The sequence below is a fragment of the Ambystoma mexicanum genome, chromosome 13 (assembly GCF_040938575.1).
Source record: "Ambystoma mexicanum isolate Mex_15411 chromosome 13, UKY_AmexF1_1, whole genome shotgun sequence".
Classification (NCBI taxonomy): Eukaryota; Metazoa; Chordata; class Amphibia; order Caudata; family Ambystomatidae; genus Ambystoma; species Ambystoma mexicanum.
The window spans coordinates 822,151,153-822,171,652 of record NC_090938.1 but is presented as its reverse complement, the minus strand read 5'-3'; the positions used below and the strand labels follow the sequence as shown (position 1 = coordinate 822,171,652).

Sequence of the window (20,500 nt, the reverse complement as noted above, 5' to 3'; positions counted from 1 at the left end):
AGGGTTGGCTTGCATGAGTGAAGCAATCTGGCGGGGTGGCCTTTAATGAATGAAGCAATCGGGCGGGGTGGCCTTTAATGAATGAAGCAATCGGGAGGGTTGGCTCGCATGAGTGAAGCAATGGGGGGGGGGTTGGCTCGCATGAGTGAAGCAATAGGGAAGATTGGCTTTCACAAGTGAAGCAATCGGGAGGGTTGGCTTGCATGAGTGAAGCAATCGGGAGGGTTGGCTTGCATGAGTGAAGCAATCGGGCGGGGTGGCCTTTAATGAATGAAGCAATCGGGAGGATTGGCTTGCATGAGTGAAGCAATCGGGAGGGTTGGCTTGCATGAGTGAAGCAATCGGGAGGGTTGGCTTGCATGAGTGAAGCAATCGGGGGGGGTTGGCTCGCATGAGTGAAGCAATCGGGGGGGGGGGTTGGCTCGCATGAGTGAAGCAATCGGGCGGGGTGGCCTTTAATGAATAAAGCAATTGGGAGGGTTGGCTCGCATGAGTGAAGCAATCGGGGGGGGGGGGGTTGGCTCGCATGAGTGAAGCAATCGGGAGGGTTGGCTTGCATGAGTGAAGCAATCGGGCGGGGTGGCCTTTAATGAATGAAGCAATCGGGAGGATTGGCTTGCATGAGTGAAGCAATCGGGGGGGGTTGGCTCGCATGAGTGCAGCAATCGGGAGGGTTGGCTTGCATGAGTGAAGCAATCGGGGGGGTTGGCTCGCAAGAGTGAAGCAATCGGGGGGGGGGTTGGCTCGCATGAGTGAAGCAATCGGGCGGGGTGGCCTTTAATGAATGAAGCAATTGGGAGGGTTGGCTCGCATGAGTGAAGCAATCGGGGGGGGGGGGTTGGCTCGCATGAGTGAAGCAATCGGGAGGGTTGGCTTGCATGAGTGAAGCAATCGGGCGGGGTGGCCTTTAATGAATGAAGCAATCGGGAGGGTTGGCTCGCATGAGTGAAGCAATGGGGGGGTTGGCTCGCATGAGGGAAGCAATCGGGAGGGTTGGCTCGCATGAGTGAAGCAATCGGGGGGGTTGGCTCGCATGAGTGAAGCAATCGGGAGGGTTGGCTCACATGAGTGAAGCAATCGGGGGGGTTGGCTCGCATGAGTGAAGCAATCGGGAGGGTTGGCTCGCATGAGTGAAGCAATCGGGAGGGTTGGCTTGCATGAGTGAAGCAATCGGGAGGGTTGGCTCGCATGAGTGAAGCAATCGGGGGGGGTTGGCTCGCATGAGTGAAGCAATCGGGAGGGTTGGCTCGCATGAGTGAAGCAATCGGGAGGGTTGGCTTGCCTGAGTGAAGCAATCGGGAGGGTTGGCTTGCATGAGTGAAGCAATCGGGAGGGTTGGCTCGCATGAGTGAAGCAATCGGGGGGGGTTGGCTCGCATGAGTGAAGCAATCGGGAGGGTTGGCTCGCATGAGTGAAGCAATCGGGAGGGTTGGCTTGCCTGAGTGAAGCAATCGGGAGGGTTGGCTTGCATGAGTGAAGCAATCGGGAGGGTTGGCTTGCATGAGTGAAGCAATTGGGAGGGTTGGCTCGCATGAGTGAAGCAATCGGGGGGGGAGTTGGCTCGCATGAGTGAAGCAATCGGGAGGGTTGGCTCGCATGAGTGAAGCAATCGGGAGTGTTGGCTTGCATGAGTGAAGCAATCGGGCGGGGTGGCCTTTAATGAATGAAGCAATCGGGAGGGTTGGCTCGCATGAGTGAAGCAATGGGGGGGGGGGGGTTGGCTCGCATGAATGAAGCAATCAGGAGGATTGGCTTGCATGAGTGAAGCAATCGGGAGGGTTGGCTTGCATGAGTGAAGCAATCGGGGGGTTGGCTCGCATGAGTGAAGCAATCGGGGGGGGGGTTGGCTCGCATGAGTGAAGCAATCGGGCGGGGTGGCCTTTAATGAATGAAGCAATCGGGAGGGTTGGCTCGCATGAGTGAAGCAATCGGGGGGGGGGGTTGGCTCGCATGAGTGAAGCAATCGGGAGGGTTGGCTCGCATGAGTGAAGCAATCGGGGGGTTGGCTCGCATGAGTGAAACAATCGGGCGGGGTGGCCTTTAATGAATGAAGCAATCGGGAGGGTTGGCTCGCATGAGTGAAGCAATCGGGGGGGGGGGGGGTTGGCTCGCATGAGTGAAGCAATGGGGGGGGTTGGCTTGCATGAGTGAAGCTATCGGGGGGTTGGCTTGCATGAGTGAAGCTATCGGGGGGTTGGCTTGCATGAGTGAAGCTATCGGGAGGGTTGGCTCGCATGAGTGAAGCAATGGGGGGGGTTGGCTCGCATGAGTGAAGCAATCGGGAGGGTTGGCTCGCATGAGTGAATGTACAGGCCTCATTTTCGAGAGGAGGGGAGAGGAAAAGGAGAGAGGGTTGAGTGATCAGGGTGGTTTAAGGAACCTGAATGTTATGTTTATAGCGCCCCCTAGCTTTATAAAGGCGTCATGTCATAGTGGCATCCCGTCTGAAAGGAACTTCCTCACTTTCAGGAAATTCACGAGGGGACATCGTTTGCCCCTTACCCATCCTACCCTGTTTATATAAACAGATGTGACTGGGCATGCGCGCGCATGCGCACACTGACATCCTTCCTGTCAGTGGGGGGGAAAGTAGTGCATGCCCCCCAGCCCCCAATCCTCCACCAAACCACTCCTTGCCTAAGCCGCAAACTGCATGACAGAGAGAGAGGGGGGAGGAAGGGGGCTCAGCAAGGGGCAGGAAGGGGGCTCAGCAAGGGGGAGGAAGAGGGCTCAGCAAGAGAAAGGAGGGGCGAGAGACCCGCAGAAGGGGAGAGAGGCCGAGGGGAGGGAGAAAGTAGAGCTGGGGAGCCAGGGGCTCAGGCCTGGGTCTAGGGCCAAACGAGAGCCGAGCCAGGGAAACGGAGGGTGAAACAGGAGAGCTCTGTGTAAGGGGCTGGGGGAGGGAGGGGGGGGTGTAGAAAACACGCTGGAGTTGCAGAAAAGGAGCTGAGGGGCCATAAAAAAAGGTGCAAGGGGGCTGGGGCCGAGAAAAGAGGTGCGAGAGGACGGGGGCCAAACACGAGTTGCAAGGGAGCTGGGGGCTGAGAAATGTAGTGAGAGGGGGCTGAGGCAGAGAACAGGATGCAAGGGGGTCAGGGCCTTAAAAAAAAGAGGGGTTTGAGAAGCTGGAGCCTGAGAAAAGAGGTCAAGGAGTCTGGAAGCCGAGAAAAGGGTTCGAGGGACTAGGCACCCATAAAAACGGTGCAAGGGGACTAGGGGACCGGAGTAGGGGTGCAAGGGGACTAGGGCAGAGAAAGGTGGTATGAGGGGGCTGGGGTGAGAAAGGGATGCAAGGAGACTAGGGCCCATAAAAGGGATACAAGAGGGCTGGGGCCTGATAAAAGAGGTGTGGGGGCCTGGGGGCTGAGAATAGAGGTGCGAGGGGGCTGGGGCCAAGAAAAAGGTTGCAAGGGTCTGGGGACCAAGAAAGTGCTTGCAATGGGACTGGGGTCAAGAAAAGTGGTAGAAGGGGCTGGGGGCCTAGACAAATTGTATGAGGGGACTGGGGCTGAGAAATGGAGTGCGAGGGGGCTGAGAAAAGGGGTGCGAGGGGACTGGGGGCCACACAAAAAATCAGATCTTTAAATGTGTCATTGCACCACCGCATAACAGGAGCTCGCTTGCCTAACGTCCTGTCTGTCCTGGCTGCCTGACATCCTGTTGTCCCATCCCAGCCAATCAATGTGTGGCTGGGGCAGGACAGGAAGTCAGGAACTGGGACAGACAGGAAGTTAGGCGAGCACGCTCCTGTTGCGTGGATGATAGTTGAGGAGCGTGGGCTCGCCAAACTCTAGGAGAAGGGGGAGGGGCACTGGCAGAGATGGACAGGATAACAGAAGGAGGGACCTAGATGGAAAGAGACTACCCTGACAGAAGGAGAACAGAGCCCACAAGACCGAGCTGTGTAGAGAAAGAGAGAAACAAAGCATACCACACCAGACTGACAGAGTGACAAATGAAGTGCACCTCGGCACACCCCACCACACACTAAGTGTATGAGAAGACACAGTGGCAACGCGGCTCTGACTGACGCACAACACACTGACATAGAGGCACACACAAACTCAGATGGAGAGAGAGGCAAGAGACACTGAGAGGGGATTGTGAACAGAGAGAGGGCAGGAATGAAAAAGACACTGAGAATGAGTCACGGAAAGAGGCAGGGGTGGAGAAAACCAGACTGCACACACACATATATATATATACATACATACATACATACATACTGAAAGAGAGCACTCCTGACATCCCAACGCTGGAGCACTGAGGGAGAGACAGAGCAGAGAGGCAGCGGGCGTCAGAGAGCGCCAGATCGCTGTATGATACGCTGGGTACAGCAGCATTCAGCCTGAAGGAACGGATCTACTGTTGCCAATGGCAACACATAATAAGCTGGCTAAATTCTCTGTGCATGCACATGGTTGGAAGTCTGCATTACAGAGCACGTGCCTCATGGCCCCAGGAACAGCAAAGCACCAGTACTGTAGGGCTGTGCCTCTGATATGTCTGTGGAGACTCCCCAGTCTGCCAAGGGCTCATCTTCCATAAGCCCCTCTTGCCACAGATTGCCGAGATCACATTGACCTGGTTTCTCATCCACAGGTTCACCGGGATCTTATCCGGCATTGGCTGGCTTTTGGAAAGAAGATGCACGTCCCATGCCAGGACAATGACCCGGAGAGGGAATGCAGCAGCCAGCCTCCGCCGGCCTTCACAGCACTATTCACTGCGGCTTCGTGAAGGTACATCCAACAAACCCTATGTCACCCAAAATACATGTTTCCCCCAGGAACCCCACTCCCTCACCTAACCCTGGCATACATCTGGCACAGGAAGGGTTCCATCTGCCAGGAGGGACAACCAGTGTACCTGCGTTCCCATCACCAGCAGGTCAACGTCCCAAAACACACACTGAAGATAAAACCGGGGGAAGCCGACGGGCGATCCTCCGATCCCTACCTTCAAGAATAGCAAGCGAACAACACTCTGTTATAATTTGATTCAAAGTTGCTGAAAGCAAATTCATGAGCAGAAGACGACGCCGCTGGTTGTTTATGAAGCTCTCGGAAAGTGTCCCAAACTTCTGCCAAAGACCTCCTTCCTCGAACCCCAGCAAAAGCCCCAGTAGATCGGTCTGGATCGGCAGGAAGAATTTCTGGAGTGGTCGTAGTCTTGAACACGCGCAACCTACGAAGCAGCAAGGACGTTCTAATGGACCTTCAAGGCTGGCCGGCCACCCTACAGAATGTATCACCCGGAAGCCACAGCTCGCGGCTCCTGGTCTCTCCTTTCTTTCGCTCTCTCCTTTAGTCTGTCTTCATTGTTTATAAGCTGTTGTGAATATTTTCTGATTTAATTTATCTCATTATTTTGCACTTAATAAAATGTGGCAGCTTTGCAGCGAGTGGTCCCTGTCTGTTGCATCTCAATCACAAAGCATTGCCTAGGGTTGGAACCCTGTGTGCATGGGAGGGCTGAGCTTTGTCCCCCCCAAAAGATTCACTGTATTTGTATTTGTGTTTTGTTTATTTGTATAGCGCACCTTGCCCAGGTGCATCTGGGCGCATATCTTAAGGTTACACAGACAAGGGGCCTCATTACGACCCAGGCGGTAAGTTACCGCCTGGGCCGTGACTTTACCACCATGGCGTAAACTACGTTTACGCCATGGTAGTTGGCGGACTTACCGCCCCATTCCGACCTTGGCGGGGCGGTAAGTCCCCAATCCCCATTTACCCTTCCCCATTCCCATTTTTGCCCCATAGGGCATAATGGGAGTGGGGAAGGCGTTAATTACGCCACCGTAAATTACGGTGGCGTAATTAACACCAAGGTCCCTTAGCGCCATGGATTTTAACACCTGCTAAAAGCAGGTGTTAAAACCTCCATGGCGCTAAGGGACCTCGTAATCAGGCGGTAAGGGTCGGCGCTGTTTACGCTGCCGTAAACCCCTTACCGCCTGGGTCGTAATGAGAGAATAGGTAATAGAACAGTAAAGTACATTTTTCAAAGTATGTACAGGCATAATTAATATTACAAGGCTGTGTAAAGGTGGTTAGCATACCATAGTGTAAAAGAATATTATACAAGTAATGTACAGAGGTGAGGTTGCAATAGTCAACATAGTTACATAGAAGTAGTGTACAAAGGTGTGGTTACAGTGGTCAATATACAAAATGTTACAGAATTGACTACAAGAGATATACAAAGGTGCAGTCGCAATGCAAGGCCGGCCTGGGCAGTAGTGGCATGGTGTCTCAAATGACTTGAGCTGAGAGCCAGAGTTTGGTTTTACTCTTAAAGGACTGAAAGGATGGTTCAGCTCTAATGGAGTTGGGCAGGGTATTCATAATTTTGTGGCTAGGACCGGGAAGCTTATCCCACCCGCTTTCTGGAGCTTGTATCTAGGAAGGGAAAGTCTGTGGGCTTGGGCAGCTCTCAAAGGTCGGGTAGCAGTGTGCGGGTTAAGTCGATTCGCCAGGTAAGGAGGGGCCTGATTTGCCAAACACTTGTGTGTGAGTGCAAGCGTTTTCAAGGAGATTCTTTGCGCAACAGAGAGCCAACGTAGATTGCGTCTGTGGCCCACCTGAGGGCCCAAAGCCTAAATAAATGCCACCCCAGCCTAAAAGAAGGGAGTCCTTACAGTCCCCTGAATAGGTGGTGTGGGCATCTTAACAAGTGTTCTTTGCAAGGACCACCCACCATCGTAAACAAACCTTCACCCCGAAGATTGCCCCATACCACCCCCACGGCATGCCAGCGTGAAGAGGGAGATGCTTCTACGAGAAAATGCAAATTGTATTTGTCCCCTGACCTGCATTGGAGTGAGGCCTTTTATGAGAGAGAAAGAAAAATAACTAAAAAAGAAAAACAACAGTTTTTGTTAAAACATTCAGGAGCATTAACTCCAAATAAGAAGAGACGCCAGGGGAGTTCTCCTCGCCTGGGAATCCCCGCTAAGAAACATCCTCCCCGGGGACTTTCCAGTCACCAAATGCTCCAGGCCAAGCACTGTTGCTTTGCAAATCTCTCCCCCTCCCAGAACTGTCGCTTTCATGAATATTTCTTAAGAAACTGACCTGCAGAGTTCCACCACCATCTCCCCCTACTCCCACCCAAAGCTGTCCCCTTAACTAATGTCACCCTGAGAATTGCAACCTCAACATATGTACCCCTTCAAGTATTTATTTATTTGATGTATTTAATAGGTTTTTTTATAACATATCGTACCTGAGTTTAGTTTATAAGCGCGGATCCGGGATTCGAACCTCTGTTGCTCTGCGTTGCCCCTGTGCTACCCTCCGTTCACAGGCTTGGTATTAGGTGCGCCAATTCCCCCCTGATCACTGCCACTTGAGTTGAACAGCTGCCCCCACTGCTCCTGCCCCCCACCACCCCCAATTCCCTCCACTCAATGGAGGAAAACTGGAATAGTGGAACTGCCATGGTTTTAGACCCTAAGTTTGCAAATGCAGGCAGCAGAAACATTTTGAAAAGGGGTGGCGGAGTGCAAGTGAGATCTCCACCGGCGGACATGTGTGTTCATGACAACATGCATTAAACAAAGAAGCACATGTTCCTTTCGTCCATTGATTGCTCATTTAGTGAAAGACTCCCAAAGAAACAACATGAGATGGGGTCTCGAGCAACCGGGAGGATAGCTCAGGGGCAACACGCTCACCTCGAAAGCAAGGCAGGTTCGATCCCTGGGTCTGCGCTTAGAAAACTCTGGGTATTAAGCCTGGTATAAGTAACCAATTACAATTACAAATACAATACCTTACGAGAAGCCACAAAACAGGCACCCAAAGAAAGACAGCCTCCTCCGACTGGAAAGTAACTGTGGCAGCCTAAGAGCTATCCAGCCTAGGAATGGCTTCACCGCTGGTCGAATAGAGCCGGATCTGTCATGCAACCCCCTAATCTGCCCGCCTTGCAGAGGTCTTGATGCCTTTGGCACTTCATCTGGGGATGGTTTCAGAGTAATGGCCATTCGCTTATGAGAACCTGCAAAACCAAGCAAAAGTCCTCAAACGGAAGACCCGGGGACGCAGACTCTGGGTGTCGCTTTCGGTCAAGGCATTGGCTTTCCGTTCTGTTGGGTGGATGCAGATGAGCGGAGAATGACAGAATATGAATCTTCTGAGAGGTGGTGCACCAAGGCCAGAAGGAAGAAAGGTAGCCCACTCGGTGACCCTTTCTTGCGAGACACCAAGGGACGGGATCCACTCAAAGGATCCCTCCCGCAGCTGCCCAGCATCGCATTGCAATACAAATTATCCAATGGTATGAAGAAGGTCTATATGGGGAAGAGACTTAGTAGGCACAAAGGAATTGGTTCAAGAGGAGCCGGTATCAGAAACCTCAGAACAAAAGCGGTTTAGGAAGAATAGAAGTGACCAATCCCTGCAGTCAGAATAACACACCAGGAACCTTGAGGAACCGACGATGCAGCTAAAGAGACCTCAACAATCCAAACATTATGGCCAGTCCTGACCACACCAGTACAAATTACAACTATGACCGTGGCCCACAATCAGCCGATACCCTTACCGTTTATGCACGTATTTGTGGTGAGTTCCACATGTGCCACCCATTAATTAGTTATTCACTCCAGGGGGGTATAAACATAAGAAATATAGCAAAACAAGAGGATAAGGAAACTCTCCCAGAATGTCTCCTAATTAAGGAAATTCAAACGTCTGAGGTCTGTCGTTTGGACAAGCTCTCTGGGCTTCCTAGGCTACTCGCAGTCTCCTGGCTCCTTGATGCCCTTTTAAATTAAGTAGAAAGCAGGGGGAACAGCTCCCCTCTGTGCACCTATTTTCGCTAGACAAAGGTCAAACACTTCCTTGTGCATATCAAGGAGCAAGGTGTTTCCTGTTACTTTGATGGAGCGCTTTACTTACCGAACTAACGCTCCTGCCTGCAGTCTTCCTCACCACAGCAGCACTGCGAGCTGAGCTCTTGCTGCTACACTCGCTTCCTGGAGGGGGCGGAGCCCTTGCCGAGCACGTGACGGACCACGTGACTTCCAGCCTGCACAAAATGCCGGCCCAACCACCTTTGCGGCGTTAAGCCCTGGAGGCAGTAAGGGCTGGAACTTCTGTTTTGCTGTTTGACTGTGACCTGTGTCTGTGCAACGGCTCCGTGAGAAACCCAGCTTGAGGTCATATGCTGCTACCTTACTTGCAACTTTTTAATCAGTCTCAAGGGTAAGGGGGGAGAGTCGGACTCTGGCAGCTCCTCAAGCTGTCGGGCATTCCTTACCTGAGACTAGGTGCTCCTTCAGTTCTATGCTGATTTATGGGACTATTGCTCAGTTAATGAGTTCTTCATCGAAATAATTAAAGGACATACCTGATGATACATTTATACCTTATCCTCTCAATTCTAGAAAGAGATCCATATCTATTTGTATTTTATTCTAAAGTGTACCTGGGGTAGTGTGTGATGTGTTCTAGCTACTCCTTGTATTCAGTGCATTTTTAAATTACGGTCTGCTATTCCATAGGTCTTAGTATTTGTGATTTTTCCTGCTTGTGATAGCTATTTTAACATTAACTCTGGGAGTTTCTACACTTTATCGTCCATAGAGCTACTCTGCTGTTACACCTCCTGTTACCTGCCTTTCGCCCCTGCCGGTTTTCCACTTGTTTGGATGACACGTAAGGGTCTTAGGAGCCAGGCAGCTATGGAGGTTTCTTTTGATTCTACTTTTCCTGCTGTGGTGGCTCCTTCTCCTCCTTTGATAGATTGTATCCCACCAGTGAACCCCATCCCTGTTTCTCTGGGCAAGCCACAACATACACTAGTAGACAGCTCCCAGGATTCTTCTCTTCAAAAACCTTTGATCCATGCCCAAATCCACTCACAAGATAGGACTGATCTATTTAAAATGATGGGTATTACCCCACGCACTCCAGCTAATAACAGCTGCATCTTCAGTGGAAACCAAGATATATCCATAGATGCGCGGGAAGCACGCCTAGCAGCCACTATAGCTTTGAATTTGGAGGAAGGGGGTACTTTACCAAGGGCAAGGGTGCGCATTGATCACCCGGAAAACAGTACGGTGAACTCTGCACACCCAACCCCCGTCCCATTACAACCTAGGCTGTCTTTACCTGTCTCAGTGCTGGGTGACTCTGTTGCGAGTGCTACAGAATCTCCTGTCCTGTCTAAAGAGGTTATTGTTCAACAACTTCCCCCACCAGAGGGCAACAGAAACTATGGTATTCCTCCCATCAATCTATCACTGGAGGTATCTTCCTCTGGTAAGGGGGTTAACATACTTCTTCTATTCATGTTACTCTCTCTGCTACTTCTGATGGTATTGACAATACTTCCACAGTGAAATCCATAGTGTTTAAAACTCCGCTCACAAAACCCCCAACTTCTACTCCTAAAACAAAATCTAACATGGGTACTCAGGGTAAACCTATCTAAGGGAAAAAAATCTCTAACTTCTTTGGTAAAAGGACTGCCACTAGTACCCTCATCAAACCTCCGCTTTCAGTTTTTACAGTGGCTACCCTGGACCATACGCATCTGGCGGATGTAGCAAAGAAGTTGGAGACTGAAGATCCTGTAGATAATGATATTGATGACATTAGTATTATAGAATGTGCAGATAAGGCAATAGCTGAGAGTCAGTTGGATCCTACTTCCACTAACACAAATAATGTAACCCAGCAAACTTGTGATGCGTCCTAAGTGGGTTCTCCTTCTGAACTCACTAATTTTATTGATGAGTATACAGAGAAGCAAAATTGGCTTAGAGAAAGGGGTTTACTCCCAGATATAAAAAAGGTTCATGCCAATGAGTCTATTATGCATCATACCCTTAAAGAAGCGGACGACAGAATAAAACTACCCACACTCTCTGCATTGAATATGGTTCTTAGTTCCTTTGTGAGTCTCTATGACAATATATGGTCAGAGGTTAGATCACACTCCCTCTTACTCTCTGAAATCTATAATAGGCTAGAAGGACTAGACATATTTGAAGAGCTGGTTAAAATTATTAAGGAAGACCATCCCTCAATAATAAAACAGACTCCAGACTCTGTCCTCCAAAGCCAACCCATTATGGAAGGGCCTCTGGTTAAAAAAGCCACTAATGTGGAAAAGGATAGATTCCCGGGGGACGTTCCTGATATGGTCCCAGATACTACTGATCCTCATTGTTCGGACAGGGGTACCTGTGATCAATCTTCTCTGATTCCCCCCACAAACGTTGAGGGCGTCCAAGCGGACCACGCCCCAGATGTAAAACTTCCTATCACTTCCATAAAAGCGATTACTAAACCACTTGTTGAGAAAGCCCAAGAGGGGTTGATCGTCGATTCTCCTTCCCCCACTTCCCAGGGATTATCTGGTGAACCTACTACCTTAGAAATGGTTGAATCACTTAAGGGAGACAATGTTGCCTCCTCTCTTGTTTCTAAATCTGATCTTACTCTGGAGAAGCCGCCTGACTTCATTGACCTCACAAAAGAAGCGGTACACTTAAAGGGCTTTGCTCACATAGTAAAAAAAAACATAACCAACAAATAAAGAAAACTAAAAATCAGAAGAATATGAAAAAATAAACTCTTTTTCCCAATCAATTCTTTAAAAATCTTTTTCTGGCAAGTGCTCCTGTGTGTGCAACAACTCTTACCACTTCTAAGGAGATTAAGATTTTGGTGGAACCAGCGCTATCTCTGACCGCTATCCCTAACACGGCTGATGTTTCTGTCGCTTTAACCCCTCTACATATTACTCCAGCTGTACCCAGTCAGTCCGATCCTTCGGCACTCAGTTCTATGCCAAAGGATAATATTCCTCCTACGGTGGTTAGCAATATTGGGCGGGCTGAGGAAATTCTTGTCACCTGTTATCCAAAAATAGTCTGAACTCAACTGGAGCCTATAAACAACTCTGCTCCAACTATATTGAACACCCAAACCATACATAAGTCGATGGAATCCTCTTTGGACGCAGAATCCTCAACTATTCCGTGCAATTCCTTATCCAGTTTAGATCCTACCTACCCTGAGTCTACTACCATTCTGATTCCGGCAAATATGGTTAACCTCGACATGGTGAAACAACTATTTCAGGAGCTCCTTAGCACAAATTCACTTACTGGGGTGGTTCTTAACCCAACTACAGGCTCATCTCAGGATAGGGCCCCCACTATTCCTTCTTCCTCTATAGATGATCACCCTTCTTGCCATCTTGATGGTCAAGTGACCAACATAGAGTCTATAACGGGGGAGCGTGTTACAGGATTTAGACCAGTGGGGGGGTCTCTATTTTCCCAACTCTCTTAATTCAGCTCACCCTAAGCTGCCAAATGGAGACTCATTCAATGGTCATGAAGGCCCTACCACCGGGCCCGAACCTTTTTGAAATAGGAATTCTCCCAATCTGTATGAAAGATTTCCTGTGGGACCACATGTAATTCAAAATAGGACCATATTAAGGGGTGCAAGGGGTACTGATCTGGAAGTTGACTCCTTAATTCAATTTACAAAAAGTATAACTGATTAATTACCTCACTCAGTGGAGGCTAAAGATCCCTTGTACACCCGGCAGCTTACTAGCCTTTGGGGTCAAGACATGCCTATCTGTCTCAACCCACTCCCTCCTTCCCTGCAGCTCTCTGGCCAGCCTCTCTTGGCCCTCTTCCTGCTCCTACCTGCAAGGCAAAAAACCTTGGGGTCATCTTCGACTCCACACTCTCTTTCTCTCCTCACATATCTGACGTCTCTAAGAAGTCACACTACCAGCTACACCTCCTCAGAGGTATCCTTCCTTTCTTCTCCTTCCCCAAGAAGCTCACTGTCTCCAGAGCCCTGGTTCTCTCGAAGCTGGACTACTGTAACAGCCTCTATCTAAATCTTCCTGCCTCTACTCTCCGCCCTTTGCAACTCATCCAGAACAGGACTGCGAGACTTGTCCTTGGCCTCAAGCCCAGGGATCGTATCTCTCCAGGACTGAAATCGCTACACTGGCTCCCAGTGGCAGCGAGGATTAAGTTCAAAACCCTCTGCATTGTCCACAAGGCCTTCTGGGGCCTTGGGCCAAAATACCTTCAACTCTCTCTTCCTAAATATCTTCCTTCTCGAGCTCTTCGCTCATCCACCTCCAACTACCTCAGGGTCAGCCGCTTCTCCAAGCAACGAGCTGAGGGTAGATCTCTCTCCGCAGCAGGGGCCTCCCTCTGGAGCAGCCTTCCTGCCTCCCTGAAACTTGAGGAGAACCATCTCCGGTTCCGGAATCACCTCAAAACATTCCTCTTTGCCTCCGCTTTCTCTCCCTCTCTCCCCTGCTAAAATCACTGAACCTGCACTGAATCTGCAACTGGCCACTCACCGATCTCGGGCCTTGGCCCTGCCACTCTTCCCTGCACTGCCTACCTGCACTACGGGACTGTCTCTGTATCCTACAGCCCCTTCTCCCGGCACTTACCTTGCACTTGCCACCAGCTGGCCCTATTATTTATCTTGTATTCTACTAACCATGTACTGCACTCTCCTTGCACTTGCCACCAGCTGGCCCTATTACTTATTTTGTATTCTACTAACCATGTACTGCACTTCCCCTCCCCCCTTCCCCTTGCATTTTTCCCAGTCTCCCTACCCTTGAACTTGCGCGATCTGAATGACACCTGGCCTAGTAGGATCGTTGTCTGTTCTCCCCTTGTTCCCCCCCCCCTGCCTCGTCACGCCTTGAAACACTTGTGTATAGGCACGTTACAAATGCCATATCATATCATAACCGCGGAAATATATTAAAAATCTTCCACCAACTTCCTTCTCTTTCACTCATTTCTAGTTACGATATGGAAAGGACGTGTAGATATGAGCAATATTGCTCTGAAATCAAGAGTGGGCTTAGAACTAATAATGGGCCAAAGGGAAAGTTTAATGCAGCTTGGTTTTGAAGCGAATCTGCTACAATCTAATCAGCCTCCCGGTAAATATGGAGGTGTGAAGAGTATAGGGGAAACCTTACAATGGTGTATCACCCGGAAAGAGCTCCACAGCACCAACAGAGGCAATTTACGCCCAGATTCAATGGAAATGCAAGAAACTGGGCCCAGATTACCTCAGGTCTGTGGAAATGAGCACTCCTCTAAGTGCTCTGCTACACCCATTAATGCCTTGGTCCCGAATAAATTCACTTTTCTTTCATGGAATTCCAGGGGAAATAATCATCTCTTCACGAATACTGACACAGTACTTATGATCAGTGCTTCACACTGTTTTTTCCTACAGGAAACCTGGTTGCTCTCTTCTCCCGTTGTAGATGGATTTGATGTCCATTCTCAAAATGCTAAATTTAGCTCGGGAGGAGGGCCTCTGGGGGCCTTCTCATTGGAATTAGAGCTTCCTTTGGCTTCAGGAACAAGGTCCTTGTGGATACCCCATTTGGGATTTTGGCTCTGGAGGTCAGTTCCCTTGATCGACTGGCTAACCTTCTTTTGATTAATGTATATTGGCACAAGGGCATTGCCGCCCTCGAGCCATTCTTGGAAAGTCTAACGGATATGGTACTTGCATGGAGATCTGTATATCCCAGGGGGAAATTGATTTTGGCTGGTGATTTTAACTCTGACTGTTCTATCTCGTCCGAGGCCAACTATGAGGACCTGGGTTTGGCTTTGGAGGATGACAATCGGCGAGGCCCGAAATATGTATGGGGTAGAATGTGGAATCACGCTTTGGATTCAGTTGGTCTAACATGTCTTAATGGCTCTCATGATGCTACTCTCCCACCTTGCCCTACATGGCATAGAGGTCTGTCAATGTCTACTTTAGACTATGTCTATGGAGATCACTCTCTGTCCGCTCTTTCGTCTGAGGTTGAGGTTTTCTTCAACCCATGGAGTGACCATGGGTCACTATTGGTTACATTTCTTTCTCCTTTTCCCATGAAGCTTTTGCCCGCTGGGGGGCCACGTAATCTTAAAACGGTGGGACAAGGGACAGGGGTACGTTGGTCACCTGCCAATATCAATCTCCTCAACTGTAAACTGATTTCTTCGTTTAATCATACCTCTTTTTCCTGGAAACTTGCAGTATTCAACACCCTGTATTTTGATAGCTTTCTCAATGCTCTCCACAGCAGTATCTCTGGCTCTCTTAGGAAGGGTATCTTTAAGAAATCTCAAGCTCATAGGTTTGATCAGGAGTTGGCCAATGAAAAGGCCTACACTCGGAAACTTATCAGAGAGGCTCAAGTTCTCGATACTGACTGGGATACCAAAAAAACAAAAATTAAAGCTATCCGCCAAAAATATAAAAACTACTGCAAATCAAGAAAATCTAGTTTGCTACAAAATGATGCTTAGCTTATGCTTAGAGTACTTGTCAAAATAGATTTTAGGGCATTCTGGGCTATTTTTTCCAGCCAAGAGGATGTGGCAGTGGTTGACCAGTTGAATGCTATCCCAGAGGTTCAATGGGTAGAGCACTACACCAAACTTTTTGGTACAGGGGGAGAGGGGCTAGAACCCTGTATAATGGGGGAGAACGCTCTAAATGATACCTGGGAGCCCATCATTGATTATGAGACAATACTTGGCCTTATTGCCAAAGCTAAGAACTCAAGGGCCCCCGGGCCTAATGGCCTAACAAATAATACATTGAAAGCGGAACCAGAAATCTGGGCTAATCTCTTGTGTCTGCTATTCCAAGATGTTGTTAATTCTGGTAATGTCCCAACCAGGTGGCAGACCACACACATTGTCCCCATCTTTAAGAGAGGCCAATGAACTTTGGTCAAGAACTATAGACCAATCTCTCTTATCGATGCAGACTGTAAGCTTTTTGCCTCCATGCTGCTCTCCCACCTTAATGTCTGGATTAAGGAAAATCATATCCTCCCAAAGCAACAAACAGGCTTCAGGGTTGGCCATTCAACCAATCTCAATGGCATCATTTTAACTGCCCTACAAAGTTCAACCTGGGGTAAATACGGTGGTTCTCTCTATGTTGCTTCAATCGATCTGTCGGATGCATTTGATCTGGTAATTAGGTCGAGACTGTGGGAAAAACTGTCTAAGTGTTGGATCCCGGCAGGTCTTCTGTCTTTAATCATGGCAATGCATGAGAACTCGGGGGTCCATATTAGGATAGATCTTGGAGGAACGCTCTCTAGAAGGATAAGGACTCGAATTGGGGTCAGACAGGGCTGTTCATTAGCCCCATGCCTTTTTATCCTCTATCTGGCAGATGTAGGAGAATTTCTTGGAAATACAGGCATGGTGAATGCAAAATTGGGGGATCTCAGGCTCTCATGGTTGGCATATGCCGACGATTTTCTTCTCTTTGACCACACTAAAGTTGGCCTGCAGAGGCTCATCTGCAAATTTGAAGAATATGCCACTCTTAACGGGTTAAAAATCCACCCGAGTAAAACTCGAACGATGGTCTTCTCCAGGGGGAGAAAAGGGAATAAAAAAGTGTGGAAAATTGGTGGTGAAAATATCATCAGAGCACATAAAATTGTCTATTTGGGATTCCTTATACTGGCCCAACCTTCGGCCATTGAATTAAGATGTTCCCTTAGACACAAAATACTTTCCGCTTATCTCTCAATCTATTAAGCTAGACAATAAATATGGCGTGTTTTCCTTTAAACCTATTGTAGATTTCTTCAAGGGAAAGGTGATCCCAAAACTAATCTATGGAATGGAACTGCACTACTTAGACCTCCTGACCTTTTGGGACACCCTTGAGGGTATCTATTGGAGAAAAGTTATGAAACTGCCTAATTGTGTCTCAATAGTGGCTATAAGATATGAACTGGGGTTAGTTTCTATGCGAGCTAGAATTATTTGGAGAGATCTTACACTTTTTTCTGCCCTGCTCTCTCCTAAACACGATACCCTTTATGTTGATGTGGGTAAAACGCTCTTCTCGCAGGGATCCTTAGACCAAAATCTATATCTTTCAAGATTCTGTGACCTCTGCGACAAGACGCTATTAGATCTCTCCCCTGATAGGGATACCCTGTTAAATAACCCTAATAAAATTAAGGAATGTCTTTTTAGCTGTGATTGGAGTAACACGCTTGAAAAATTGCATGCTTACCCATCCCTCAGTGACCTACAATTTGAACATAAGAAGAGAGGCTGCCTGTCCTTTATATTGACTCAATTCCCTAAATGCCACTATTGCTCACTTCTCCTCAAGCTTAGATGGAATCTCCTCCCTACTAGGGAAGTCCTCCATAGAAGGAAGGAGATTAGTGATCTGGACCTTTCATGCCGTTTCTGTCACACTCCTGGGGTAATTGAATCTATACGCCATTTTTTCTTAGATTGTGTTGCTCTGAAAGGTCCTAGGGACATCTATTTAGGTAGATTCAACATTTGGGTCTACTGGGGGCAGAAACCTTATTTGGTCTAAGTGTCTTGCCATCTCTAAAATCAAAGATGGGCTTGCTGTGGTGGGATTTATCAAATCATTTGATCTGTATGTCTCTTCCCTTTGATTAACTTGTATGATGAATTTTAACTTCTTATATCACCAACTATATTATGTATGTATTTAATAATTTGAAATCTTTTATGACATTCTTGCTAAAATTTGTTTATACGTAATGGGAAGCTGCTTTTTAATCACTAAACACCATGTTGAATTTTAACTTGCACTGAAATATTTTAAATTGATTTGCGCTATGTCTCTTATTCTTAGAAAAAGGATATTTGGGTCTTTATGTATCTTTTACCACATGTGTAATGAAATCTATTTGTAATGTATGTTTTTTTTTCTTATTCAATGTATTTGTAAAGGTTTCTTTTGTAAACCATATACAATAAAATATATATATATATATCAAGGAGCAAGGAGGTGTTCCACTGGCTGTCTTTCTAGGGCCGTGCACCCTTTCCTGTCTAGATGGCCCAGTAGTTCTGCCCACCAGCCCACACTCTCTCTCCTGCTATGTACCTCATGTTCATTCCTGAGTGGTTCTGTTCTAGATTCTCTCCTCGCTTCACCTTCCTTCTGCACCTGCTCAATGCCAAGCATCGTGCTCATTCCTGAGGGTTTCTGCTCTAGATTCTCTCCTCGCTTCACCCTCCTCCAGCACCTGCTCAATGCCGGCATTGTGCTCGTTCCTGAGTGGTTCTGCTTTACATTCTCTCCTCGCATCACCTTCCTTCTGCACCTGCTCAATGCCGAGCTTCGTGCTCATTCCTGAGGGGTTCTGCTCTAGATTCTCTCCTCGCTTCACCTTCCTCCTGCACCTGCTCAATGCAGAGCCTAAGGCTCATTCCTGAGGGGTTCTGCTTTAGATTCTCTCCTCGCTTCACCTTCCTCCTGCACCTGCTCAATGCAGAGGCTAAGGCTCATTCCTGAGGGGTTCTGCTCTAGATTCTTTCCTCTCTTCACCTTCCTCCTGCACCTGCTCAATGCAGAGCTTCGTGCTCATTCCTGAGGGGTTCTGCTCTAGATTCTCTCCTCGCTTCACCTTCCTCCTGCACCTGCTCAATGCAGAGCCTAAGGCTCATTCCTGAGGGGTTCTGCTTTAGATTCTCTCCTCGCTTCACCTTCCTCCTGCACCTGCTCAATGCAGAGGCTAAGGCTCATTCCTGAGGGGTTCTGCTCTAGATTCTTTCCTCTCTTCACCTTCCTCCTGCACCTGCTCAATGCAGAGCTTCGTGCTCATTCCTGAGGGGTTCTGCTCTAGATTCTCTCCTCACTTCACCTTCCTCCTGCACCTGCTCAATGCCGAGCCTCGTGCTTGTTCCTGAGGGGTTCTGCTCTAGATTCTCTCATCTCTTCACCTTCCTCCTGCACCTGCTCAATGCCGAGTGTCATGCTCATTCCTGATGGGTTCTGCTCTAGATTCTCTCCTCTCTAGACCTTCGTCCTGCATCAGCTCAATACTGTGCCTCACGCTTTTTCCTTGGAGGTTCTGCTCTAGAGTCTCTCCTCGCTTCACCTTCCTCCTGCACCTGCTCAATGCAGAGCCTAAGGCTTATTCCTGAGTGGTTCTGCTTTAGATTCTCTCCTCACTTCACCTTCCTCCTGCATCTACTCAATGCAGAGCCTAAGGCTCATTCCTGAGGGGTTCTGCTTTAGATTCTCTCCTCACTTCATCTTCCTCCTGCACCTGCTCAATGCAGAGGCTAAGGCTCATTCCTGAGGTGTTCTGCTTTAGATTCTCTCCTCGCTTCACCTTCCTCCTGCACCTGCTCAATGCAGAGCCTCCTGCTCATTCCTGAGGGTTTCTGCTCTAGATTCTTTCCTCGCTTCACCTTGTGATTGTAATTGGTTATTAATAACGTGCTTAATACCGAGAGGTTTCTAATTGCGGACATAGGGCTCGAGATTATCTCCTCGCTTCACCTTCCTCCTGCACCTGCTCAGGCTTATCCCCTCCTCTACTCTCCATCTGTTCTCAAGGGGGACTATTACCCACTCCTCCTCTAGCAAACTCTCCTCTCTACACCTGCACATCGTTCTGTCACCTCCTCCTCCACTCCTTTCATGTTTCTCCTCCCATCCTCTTCTCTCCAACTGCATCCTTCTCCACCACTCGTCTCCTTTCTGCAACTTCCTCCTTCATCAATAATCTCTGTTCCCCAATTTGTCCCAAATGTTCTCCTATTACACATCCAAACTCCCCCAAATCTCAGCACTTCTGAGCCTCATTTATATATGTGTGCTTTCCTTCGCCTGGGCCAGGCTCCCAGTAGGGACTTGCCCCCGCGAGTATCTGATAAAGTGGTTCGGGATTTGTCAAGTTTATTTTATTTATTTATTTATTTATTGAATATTTGTAAGGCGCCTATGCAACAAATGGTGTTTCAAGGCGCTACAAGACAAAAAAGGGGGGGACAAGGGAGAAAGATAACAATAAACGTCCTATCAGGCCTTGCGACATTCAGAGCTTGCAAGTGCAGTAACAAGAAGTGCAGGGAGAGCGGGGTGCCGGTCTGCATGAAATGCAAAGTGCTAGGGTGGGAAGGAAAGTGCAGGGTAAAGGGAGAGGGTCACAGGGGCTAGGCGAGTGCTAAGGGAAGGACAGGAGGGCAAGTGCCATGGATTGCATGGGGTGCAGGGGTTTAGGGTCCACATGCTAAGTGCAAGGAGGAGGGGTGGACTGGGTGGGGGGGGGGCTGGTGCCCTGTAGAACTCAGTGGGAACCAGGCAGTCAGTCACTGCATCAGACCGGGTGTTAGCAGGGGAGGGGGAGAGGGAAGGAAGAACAGAAAAGGAGGGTCTTGAGGAGCATCCAGAACTTAAGGAGATCCGGCTCAAGCCTGAGAGGGGCAGGGAGACCATTCCAGGGGCAGGCTCCTACAGAGGAGAGGGATTTACCCCCACTCACTGCTTAGAGAAGTGTCTGATCTGCATACAGTTGGAGCTAGAAGATCAAAGGGCTCTAGCAGGGAGGTAATTAGGAAGAGAGAGTTGGATAGAGTGGGGTCCCAGAACTCAGAAGGCCTTGTGGATGATGCACAGGGTCTTGGACTTGATCCTACCAGCAA

The 20,500-nt window shown here is 48.7% G+C and overlaps 1 protein-coding gene across 1 annotated transcript in view; it reads left to right on the top strand.

Annotated features, from left to right (window-relative positions):
* CDSN (corneodesmosin) overlaps nucleotides 1-5,400 on the top strand; it is a 33,490-nt gene extending 28,090 nt beyond the window's left edge. The window contains exon 8 of the mRNA XM_069635313.1: nucleotides 4,603-5,400. The gene's annotated coding sequence lies outside the window, so the exon portion shown is untranslated. The remainder of the gene's footprint in view (nucleotides 1-4,602) is intronic.
* The last annotated feature ends 15,100 nt before the right edge of the window (nucleotides 5,401-20,500 follow it).